The sequence below is a fragment of the Triticum urartu genome, chromosome 5A (genome assembly GCF_056163025.1).
Source record: "Triticum urartu cultivar PI428250 chromosome 5A, HENAU_Tu73, whole genome shotgun sequence".
Classification (NCBI taxonomy): Eukaryota; Viridiplantae; Streptophyta; class Magnoliopsida; order Poales; family Poaceae; genus Triticum; species Triticum urartu.
Window position 1 is genome coordinate 621,029,096 of NC_141877.1, and position 11,188 is coordinate 621,040,283.

Genomic DNA, 11,188 nt, shown 5'->3' on the forward strand with positions numbered 1-11,188 from the left:
AAATCAATATAAAGATCACCGGAATCGGATGCATGGTTTGGAAATGGCAAGCAAAACAAATATGGCACCGGTCTGCGATAATCAGCAAGTGACCATCTAAATGCATCAAGAACAACATGCTACAACATTCAAATATGACAAAAAAATACATGGCAGGGATCCACTCATGATGCTTGACAAAAGATGAACACTGAGCTACGGCTAAATCACTCAATAGCAAGCTCAAACAAGCATGGCAAAAGTGCAAAAGATAACAGGTTTCAGACTTGGTGAAATAAACAGGATATCCGGAATTTATCATCAGGAAGCAATGTTTAGAGCACGATGACTACATGCTACAAGAACATATCATGGCAAAGCAAGGCATGGCATGAAGCTACTCTAAGCATATAAAAAAAGTCCCTTAGTTACCATGAGCCAAAAGGGATCAGAAAATACAATTGCAAGCATGTGAACATAGCAAAAACATAAACAGATTCAGACTTAGTGAAAAACTGGAGCATGCAAACAGATTAACAAGTAGGCATGTTTACGAGCTCGATGCACTCACTACAGAGCATGGCATGACAAACTAAGCATACACCCATGAAGAAGACATGGCATAGAAGCTAGAAATGGCAAGAGCAACAACATAGCATGCACGGAACAACAACAACAACAACAAGCTCGACAAAATTGCTAAACATGTTAACAATCTGCCAGGAACATTTTATAGCAAAAGTAGAGCTCGATTGACTCAAGCTAGGGTGCTCCATAATTGCAAACAAAGACATGGATGGATAGGGCACAACAATATTAACAAAACATCCTTACTGATCATCCTGAAAAGAGGCACGGATCAATAGGAAACAACATGAACATATGGCATAAAAATAATGACAAGGCAAGGACTTTGTGAAATTCTAAGTCCCTGAAATCAGCATCATTGAGTAAGCTACTTTGCATGCTTGTGCTAGTCACCACAAAGATCACAAAAATACATGGCATACACCCCTGTAAAGATGTCATGGCATATAACAAAAGACATGTAGAGCTCAGGGTCATAGCATGCACACATTAATCATGGCAAAAATGACAAAAGGCCATTTGCTGAAACAGATCTGACATAATCCTCACATAGCCCTCTTCCAACAGAATTTCGGGCATCAAGATGAGCTCAAATGAAAATGATGCAATGAGATGAAATGATGTACTCGTCGAGACGAACATTTTGATATGCTACATGCATGAATCAGAGCTACGGTTGATGAGTTATGATGCTGTGAAAAATGCACAAAAATACTGGAACTTAGACGAAATTCAACCTCCGGAGAAAGTCAACGGGATCTCGTGGTACGGGACGGCACGGTGCGGGACGGAGGGAGGCATTTGGATGGCCGAGCTGGTGGATCTGGTCCACCCGACCAGATCCGGCCGGCGAGGGGCTCCGGCGAGGGCGGGCCATCTCCGACGAGGCGCGGTGGCGCATGGCGACGAACTCCGGCGCGGCTGCCGGAGCACGGGACGGCAACGAGGCCCCGGCGAGGCGGCGGCTCCACGGGAACGGCGGCGAGGACCGGTATCAGGGCGGCGGCGCGGAGCAGCTCCGGCGGAGCTCACCGGCGCGGGGGTTGGTGAAGGCGGCGAGGCGGCGGCCGGTGCTGAGCAGGAAGACGACGGGGCGCGGGGCGTGGTCGCGGGCCGGGAGGGCCGGACGCGGGCCCGAGCAGGCCGCGGCGATGTGGGCGCGCCAGCGCGGCGGCTCGGCCAGTCGTGGAGCGACACATGGCGGCGGACGGCGACATGGACGTGTCCGGCACGGTGGAAGAAATGTCCGGCGGCGGGGGGGAGAGTTAGGGTAGGGTTTACACCGCGAATTTCGGAGGGGATCACATATTTATAGGTAGAGGGAGCTAGGAGAGTCCAAATGAGGTGCGGTTTTCGGCCACGCAATCGTGATCGAACGAACGAGATGATGGAGGAGGTTTAGTTGGGTTTTGGGCCAGTTTGGAGGGGTGTTGGGCTGCAACACACACGAGGCCTTATCGGTCCCTCGGTTAACCGTTGGAGTATCAAACGAAGTCCAAATGGTATGAAACTTGATAGGCGGTGTACCGGTAGTAAACCAAGGCCGCAAGACAAGTCTCGGTACAATCCGAAAACGTTTAACACCCGCACACGAAAAGAGGTAGAAAGGGACACGGATGACATAGGAGCGCCGGATTGCAAAACGGACAACGGGGAAAATGCTCGGATGCATGAGATGAACATGTATGCAAATGAAATGCACATGATGACATGATATGACATGCATGACACGCAAGCAATGACAAGGCAACAACAGCGAATAACTGGAGGACACCTGGCACATCGGTCTCGGGGCGCTACAGGATATTACTACTGGACGTAAACCGGCCAGGGGTAACCGAATTAACTTTATGAAGACTAGAAGCCCATGAAGACGTAAGAATGATGGCGCTTTATGAAGTCCCAAGGCCCAGAGGCGAGTTAAGGCCTGTAGATGTAAACTGACCTTATTATGTAACTTGCATTGTAAGATAGGAAGGGTAGAGACCGAACCAGACATGTTTATGATCCGGCTTCGGGACTCTGTAAACCGGCGGGCGTCAACCTATGTATATAAAGGGACGACCCGGCAGCGGTTTAGGAACAACAGACAACAACTCGAGATCCAGACAAAGTGGATTTGCTCCCTGGTCTTTGAAACCCTAGCAATACCAATCACAACTAGACGTAGGCTTTTACCTTCATCGAAGGGGCCGAACTAGTATAAACTCCCCATGTCCCCTTGTCTGGTTTAACCCCTTGAAGCTAACCCGTTGCGATGGCTCCACGACTAAGTCCTTTCATGAGGACATCTACCGTGACAAACCCACGACAGTTGGCGCCCACTGTGGGGCTATCGCACGATGGTTTCGAGTTCTTAAAGGGCAGCTTTGATGGACTCAAGGGATACGCTATGGGCCGGATGACGAAGAGTCGTCACGGCAAGATCTACATCGACAACGCGGGATGGGGCCCCGAGGCCGACTCAATTGAATACGGGTACCGGGTCCCCTTTGGTGGGATTCACGTCTTCATCGGCAGGATTGGCGAATTGGGCCCTGAGCCGGACACCTGCACCGACATCATCGAGACGGCTCAGCGTGCAAGCCCTTCCCCGGTTCAGCCCATGGCAAAGCATGTTTTCGTAGGTGTCATCCACGGAGCAGAATATGAGGACGGACCGGCATCTAATGGAGAAACCGTCATCTGCTCCGACGGCGAGTCTTCTGGGGAGACCGAATCGCTTTATCAGCTGTAGGACGGCCGAATTAGTGGGGGTTCCGAGGGCAACAGTATTCCGGACTCCCCTGATCTACCAAACCGGGCAGCTATCTTCATGGCCGGTACACAATCAGCGCCCCACTCATCGACCGCCGCAGCAATGCTCTCCGGTTCAGCAACAACCATGCCAGCAGGGGCAGGGGGCTCTGCGCCAGCTCCGGCTCAAGTTCTGTCTGACTTGTTCGACGCTTTGGCAACATTGATGGTCGCAAAGGTGGATGCAGCGGCCCGGGATCAGCACAACACGGAGATCGCAAAGGTAAAGGATCAGATAACTCAGGCTAAAGCGGACCTAGCAGCAAAGAACGCTAGGATGGCTACAGAACGGGCCGAGTTGGAAGCTCAGGCCTACCGGCTTAGGCTGGATTAGAATGCTTCAGAGGAAGTCATGAGAAGAAGATACCGATCGCATCTCCCGCCGAGTTATGAGCCAATGAATCTCTTCAATACGCCAGGAGCAGGAACAAGTAACCAACCAATAGTAAACCGGACGGAGGCGCCAGGGACAGGAGCGTCGGTTCAGCCGCGCACGACGGACCCACCTCGTCAGAACAACATTGTGCCGCAGTATGTTCCAAAACCTCCCAGGCAGTACTCCAACCCGTTGGACAACATTGTGGCCGCCGCTTCACGCTTGGCAGCCCTCCCAACCGACGGTGAATCACCAGTTGCGATTGAGGCACGACGGGCCAGAGATCTCCTTCAAACAGCTCTAAACCAGCAGCAGGCATATTCGCACAGTCGTGAGAGGATTCATTCCACTCCCCATCCAAGCCGGAGCTATAGCAGGCACGTTGAGGATGAACCGACCGTGTCAAGCAGTGCACGTCACCGTAATTCGCCGCGAGGGCACAACCCGGTAGGGGGAGGCGCTAATGCGCAGGATGTGGTGGATCATGGTCGCACGCGTCGAGAGGCCGAGTTAGCAGCTCTGCACGGAGCTCGTCAACATACTCCGGTTCACCCTACCGCTTCAGTAGAGCCAGGTGTGATATTCAGTTCCTTAGGAGTGCCGTTTCTCACCCCACTTTGCGTAATGTGAGGTTACCCAAGGACTTCAAGGGACCTCGTAAGGTACCCAATTACACCGCCGATCTGCAACGAGAGGCATGGGTTGAAAGCTACGAGATGGCAATGGAGATGTTAGATGTGGATGAGGCAGTATGTGCTAAATACTTTACCATGATATTGGAAGGAACAGCTCGCACTTGGTTAAAAAGCTTACCAACTAACTCCGTGGGATCATGGGCCCAATTGAAGCACCGGTTTATCTAGAACTTCAAAGATACTTGTAAGCAACCCATGTCAATTGTGGATCTGGCCGCTTGTGTCCAAGAGGATGGGGAGTCCACGACCCATAGGGTAAAGCGGGTATCAGCTATTCTGCATTCATCGGATCATATCGATGCAGATACCGCAGTGCTAACGTTGGAGGGCAATTGCCGTTTTCTGCCGCTCAAACAGAAGTTAGGAAGGCATGAACATCACTGCAATGATATGTCAACGCTTATGGCCGCTTTGGTTAAGTACGCCGATTCAGATAATACCAAAGACTCTGACTCAGAGGAGGACAAACCGGGGAAAGGGAAAAGAACAGCAACACCAAGGGTCAGCAACATAATCCGGCAGGTCATGGGAACAATGGTAAACGCAAGGCCGACAACAGTCTGGACTTTGTGGCTAACACCAATGCTCAGGAGAATGGTAAGCATCGTAAGGGTAAGCAGCCCCAGAGGGGCAGAGGTTCAGGCCCCAATTTGGAGTGCCTGTTAAATCAACCCTGTCCGAAGCATGGATCAAAGGAGAAGCCAGCATCACATCTTTGGAAGGATTGTTACATCATGCGGGATTTCAAGAACTCCATTATTTTTCAGTATGATAATGGCCCGCCCGGCGGTTCAGGAGGTGGTTTCCACGGGCCGGGTTACGGAGGCGGCAGCTCCGGTTCAGGATTTCAGGGCAATCAAACCGGACACGGTAATCAAGGGAACCATGGCAACCAAGGAGGTTACAACCATCAGGGGAACCAGCAACAGCAGTAGCAGTCGGGTTATCAGAGCAATCCTAAGCAGCTAAATAGTGGGCAATATCATGTCTTCACCACTAGCTTGTGTAAGCGTGATCAGAAGCTTCACAAGAGGGAAGTAAACTCTGTTGAACCGGCGGTGCCTCAGTATTTGCGCTGGTCTAAGCAACCCATTTTGTGGAGTAGAGAGGATCACCCACCCCGGGTTGACAATCCGGGTCACTTGGCCCTAGTAGTGGCCCCTCAAGTTGGGGGATATAAGTTCACTAAGGTACTCATGGATGGGGGAAGTAGTATCAACATTCTATATTATGATACCTTCCGTCGTATGGGGTTGACAGATAAGAGTCTTAAACCATCAAACACTGTTTTCCACGGTGTGGTGCCTGGCAAGTCTGCATATCCAGTGGGCAAGATAGCCTTAGAGGTGGCTTTTGGAGATGACTATGATTCAAGATCAGAAACACTGACTTTTGAGGTGGTGAAAATCAAAAGTCCGTATCATGCTTTGTTTGGGCGACCGGCTTATGCTAAGTTCATGGTGAGGCCGTGTTATGTTTATCTACAGCTTAAAATGCCTGGTCATAAGGGGACCATCACAGTACACGGGAGCAGGAATATCGCTTTGGAATGTGAGGAAGGTGATGCGGCTTATGCTGAGTCGGTTTGTGCCACGGAGGAGCTGAAGTTTTATAAAGACCAAGTTGATCCGGTGGATATGACCTCTTTGAAAAAGCCAACTACGAAACACTATCCGGCGTTGAAATTCAAATCGGCCATAGATACTAAGATGGTTGATTTTGTTCCTGGCGATTCATCCAAGCAGTTCAGCATCAGCGCTAACCTGGATCCCAAATAGAAAAGCGCGCTCATCGATTTCATCCGTGAGAACCGGGACATCTTTGCATGGAAACCTTCTGATGCCAGGTGTACCGAGGGAACTCGTTGAGCACACACTTAACATTGATCCTAAGTTTAAACCGGTCCGGCAGTTTCTCCGCCGCTTCTATGAAGAAAGGCGCAAGGCTATTGGTGAGGAGGTAGCTCGGTTGTTGGCCGCAGGGTTTATCGTGGAGGTCTTTCACCCAGAGTGGTTGGCTAATCCGGTGCTGGTTCTTAAGAAAAACGGCACTTGGCGTATGTGTGTGGATTACACAGACTTGAACAAAGATTGCCCTGCAGACCCCTTTGCCCTCCCTCGTATTGACCAGATCATTGATGCTACGGCGGGTTGTGACCGTTTGTGTTTTCTGGACGCTTATTCTGGTTATCATCAGATCAAAATGGTAGTTAAGGACCAGGAGAAGACAACTTTCCTAACTCCCTTTGGAGCCTTCTGCTATGTCTTCATGCCCTTTGGGCTCAAAAGTGCCCAGGCGACTTATCGACGCTGTGTTCAGAATTGTCTTCATAAGCAGAGTGGACGCAATGTTCATGCATATGTGGATGATATTGTGATAAAGTCCAGGAAGGAGGAAACATTGATAGATGATTTGAGAGAAACCTTTGACAACCTCCGGGTTTACAAGATGATGCTCAATCCGGAAAAGTGTGTCTTTGGTGTTCCGGCAGGCAAACTCTTGGGTTTTCTGGTGTCAAATAGAGGCATTGAGGCTAATCCGGAAAAAATTTCAGCAATTACATCTTTGGCTAAACCGGCGTGTATCAATGGCGTTCAACGTCTAGCCGGCCGGATTGCGGCTTTGAGCCGGTTTATCAGTTGTCTTAGGGAGAAGGCTATCCCTTTATATCAGTTGCTCAAGAAAACAGATGATTTTGTCTGGAGTGAGGCAGCTGATAAAGCGTTTGAGGATCTGAAGAGGCAGTTAGTTGAACCTCCTGTGCTTGCAGCACCGATCGATAAGGGGCCGTTATTGCTATATGTGGTTGCTAATGCTCGAGCTGTTAGCGTGGCTATTGTGGTGGAGCGCAAGGAAGCTGGCAAGGAATATCTGGATCAACAGCCGGTTTATTATATCAGTGAGGTGCTCATTGAGTCAAATCAGAGGTGTCCACATTGGCAGAAGCTGGTGTATGGAGTGTTTATGGCCATCCGGAAGCTTAAACACTATTTTTAGGGTCATCCTATCATAGTGGTCAGTTCAGCCCCTCTGGGAGATATCATTCAAAACAGAGAAGCAACTGGCCGGATTTCCAAATAGGCTATTGAGCTTGGACCTCACGGGCTCAAATACATACCTCGCACAACAACTAAATCCCAAGCACTCGTGGACTTCATCAATGATTGGACAGAATTGCAGGCACCAGAGGAAAAGCCAGATAACACGTATTGGACTATTCACTTTGATGGATCCAGGCAGTTGGAAGGCTCGGGGGCTGGAGTCATACTAACTTCCCCATGAGGTGACAAGTTTTGTTATGTCCTTCATTTAATGTTCCCTTGTACTAACAATGCAGCTGAATATGAGGCCTTACTCCACGGTCTTTGGATGGCTAAGGAGATGAACTTAAGCCGGGTTAAGTGCTTTGGGGATTTAGATCTGGTGGCCCAACAGGTGTCTGGCACTTGGGATTCTAAAGACCCACTCATGGCTGCATATCGACGAGAGGTGGACATAGTGGCTGGTCACTTCAAGGGTTATCAGGTGGACCATATAGACCGGCGAAAGAATGAAGCGGCGGACGCTTTAAGCCGCCTTGGTTCTCAGCGTAAACCGGTCCCACCAAATGTCTTTCTTGACGTGTTGCATAATCCGTCGGTCAAAGTACCAACAGAGGAGGAGTTGGCTATTCCTGATCCGGAGGCTCAATTGGTGGCAGCTTTGCATGTCATACTGGATTGGACAATCCCATACCTGGCTTACATGAACCGGGGCGAGTTACCAGAGGATGAAACCTCAGCCCGGCAGATAATTCGGCGTTCCAAATCGATGACTATACTCAACGGAGAATTACATCGTTACAGCGTCTCAGGGGCAATTCAGCGTTGTGTTTCTCCTCAAGAGGGTTGTGAGATTTTGCGAGAAATCCATGAAGGGGATTGTGGTCACCACGCCAGTTCAAAGTCTTTGGTGGCTAAAGCTTTTCGCCACGGTTTCTATTGGTTAACAGCTCAAGCTGATGCTAAGGATTTAGTCAGACGATGTGACGGTTGTCAAAAATTTGCACGTCGTGCTCATATTCCGGCTCAGGAGTTGAGGATGATTCCAATAACATGGTCGTTTGCGACTTGGAGGCTTGATATGGTTGGACCCTTTAAATGCTCCAAGGACAAAAAGACCCAGTTATTAGTGGCAGTTGATAAATTCACCAAATGGGTGGAAGCAGAGCCAGTCAGTAAGTGTGATGCAGCCATGGCGGTTCAATTCATCAAAAAGGTGATATTCCGATTTGGCTTTCCACACAGTATTATAACTGATAATGGCACTAATCTGTCAAAGGGAGAGATGGAGGAATTTTGCCAACGTGAGCACATCCGGCTTGATATAGCATCGGTGGCTCACCCCCAATCTAATGGTCAAGCGGAGAGGGCGAATCAAGAAATTTTGAGAGGTATTAAACCCCGGCTTATGGTTCCTTTGAAGCGGACACCGGGTTGTTTGGTGGAGGAATTACCTTCTGTGTTATGGAGCATCAACACCACACCTAACAGATCGACGGGTTACACACCTTTCTTCATGGTTTATGGAGCGGAGGCGATTCTCCCTAGTGACATCCGTCACGACTCGCCCCGTGTGGTAGCTTATGTTGAAACTGATAATGAGACAACACGTCAGGATTCTCTGGACCTGTTAGATAAGGAGCGTGATCTTGCAGCAGCACGTTCGACGATTTACCAATAAGATCTCCGACATTATCACAGCCGCCGGGTTAAGACCAGAACTTTTCAAGAAGGCGATCTGGTGCTCCGGCTCATCCAGGATCAGACTGATATGCACAAGTTATCCCCACCTTGGGAAGGACCTTTTGTGGTCAGCAAGAATCTGCACAACGGGTCATACTACCTCATTGATGTTCAAGAGCACAAAGACTCATGTAAATCGGAGGAGGAGACCAAGCGGCCATGGAATATAGCTTTTCTTCGGCCTTACTATACTTAAGCCACATGCTTCTTCATATGTACATATTTATGACAATGTATATATTATACAATAAACCGGAGCCTCGAATAAAGCGGGGTCTCTATTCTTTTTATATCATGTGTGCCTACAAGAGTTTCTACTGACAAAGCAAAGTTTTGTTAAACCGGTCTCTGTAGCCGCACGGATACAAAGAGATATCACCAGGGGGCTTGGTTGTTGTCACACCATAGCTACACCTCTTGATCGGTTTAAACACCACAAAGGGATTTCACTAGGGGGCTTGGTTGTTATCATACCATAGCTACACCTCTTGATGGGCGTTAAGCCAAAAAGGAAATTAGGTGGGGCCAAAGAGAGTGTTGCACAAAGCACAAACTCAAACATGGGCACCCACTAAGCACAACTCACAAAGTTACTTGGGGGCTCTTTGTGCAAAGCAACAAAGAGTTTGAAAGGACCTTTGTAATTGGCTATCAAGCCACGGCTTGGAAGCCTGGTGTATTCACCTAAAACCCCGGGTTAACCTGCCTTCATCAAGTAAGCCACTCCTGTCCAGGTAATCCTGGTATGACCCGCCGAACGTTTGACAAGTCAATCTTATACAGACCCTGAAATTGTCAAAGTTAAAATGACGATTGGTTAATTGGAGGCCCATCTTAAAAGGCTTTGTTAAATGGTTTAACTCAGAGGCCTGGCAGCCCATGAAAAGCCTCGATTTGGAGCCTGGCAGCTCGTAAAAAGCCTCGCATGTTTCTTTTTCGAGTCCTATTTGCTAAGTTTTTTCGCCTTTATTGAGGTTCATAATGTCTTCTGATAAACCAATGTCCTTAACCCGGCTTGGCTTTCAACTACAAGTTGTCAGTACATGATCAATTATAAACCGGTGTTCGTTACCCCGGTTTGGTTTTTACTAACAAGTCGCCAGTGTTATAAGGAAACCCCGATGTTTATTATATCTCGATACGGTTTATTATCATAATCCGGCAAATTAAGGACGGAGTTATCACTGCTCCGGATTGGTGTTTACACCTTTACCATACAAGCAGTTGGTCAGCCAACGAGGTATGTTGCACATGTTATTTTTTATATACAAACTTTGATTATCCATTCAAGTATTGTCTATTCTTGGGCATCATGACCCGTCCAGTGGTAAACCACTAGGACACCTTTCAAGTTCTTGTATCCAGGAACACAAATCATCATGGGTTATGCATAAATAGATCCCAAAAGGTGGAGCAAGTTTTCACATTATCAAAGCATCACAAAACATGCTCGATGGCATGACAGATAAAGGAGTTTTTGCTATCCTATTACATGAAGCTTCCAAACGGCTCCGATTGAATAGTTGTTTTTAAGCATTGGCACACAATAGCTGGTAAACCGGCTGCCAGTTTAAGACGCTTCGTCTGGCCGGTTTGAAGGTTGAGGGTCAGTTGGTGCGATCACTTCTTCTTCATCCCTCCCCAGACGCTGGAAATCAACCGTTGACCAATCGATTCTAGTTAAAGCTTGAAACACGGCTTCTTCATGGATAAGGCTGGAGGGGTTAATGTCAGGAGCGTAAGTATGCTTACGGATTGGAGGCACAAGTTCTTCGACTTCATGGATTTCGGCAGGCTGTCTCTTCCCTTCAGCGTCATAAGCCGGTTGGAAATGAGACAATTATGTCTCCTCTACCAGTTTGCTGGCTATTGGCCGCATTTCTTTGGTCAGCCTTCGGAGGTCATCATTGTCGAAGTTTGAACCGTCCTCCTTCACACCTGGATATCCTTTAATGATTTCCTCCGCTTCA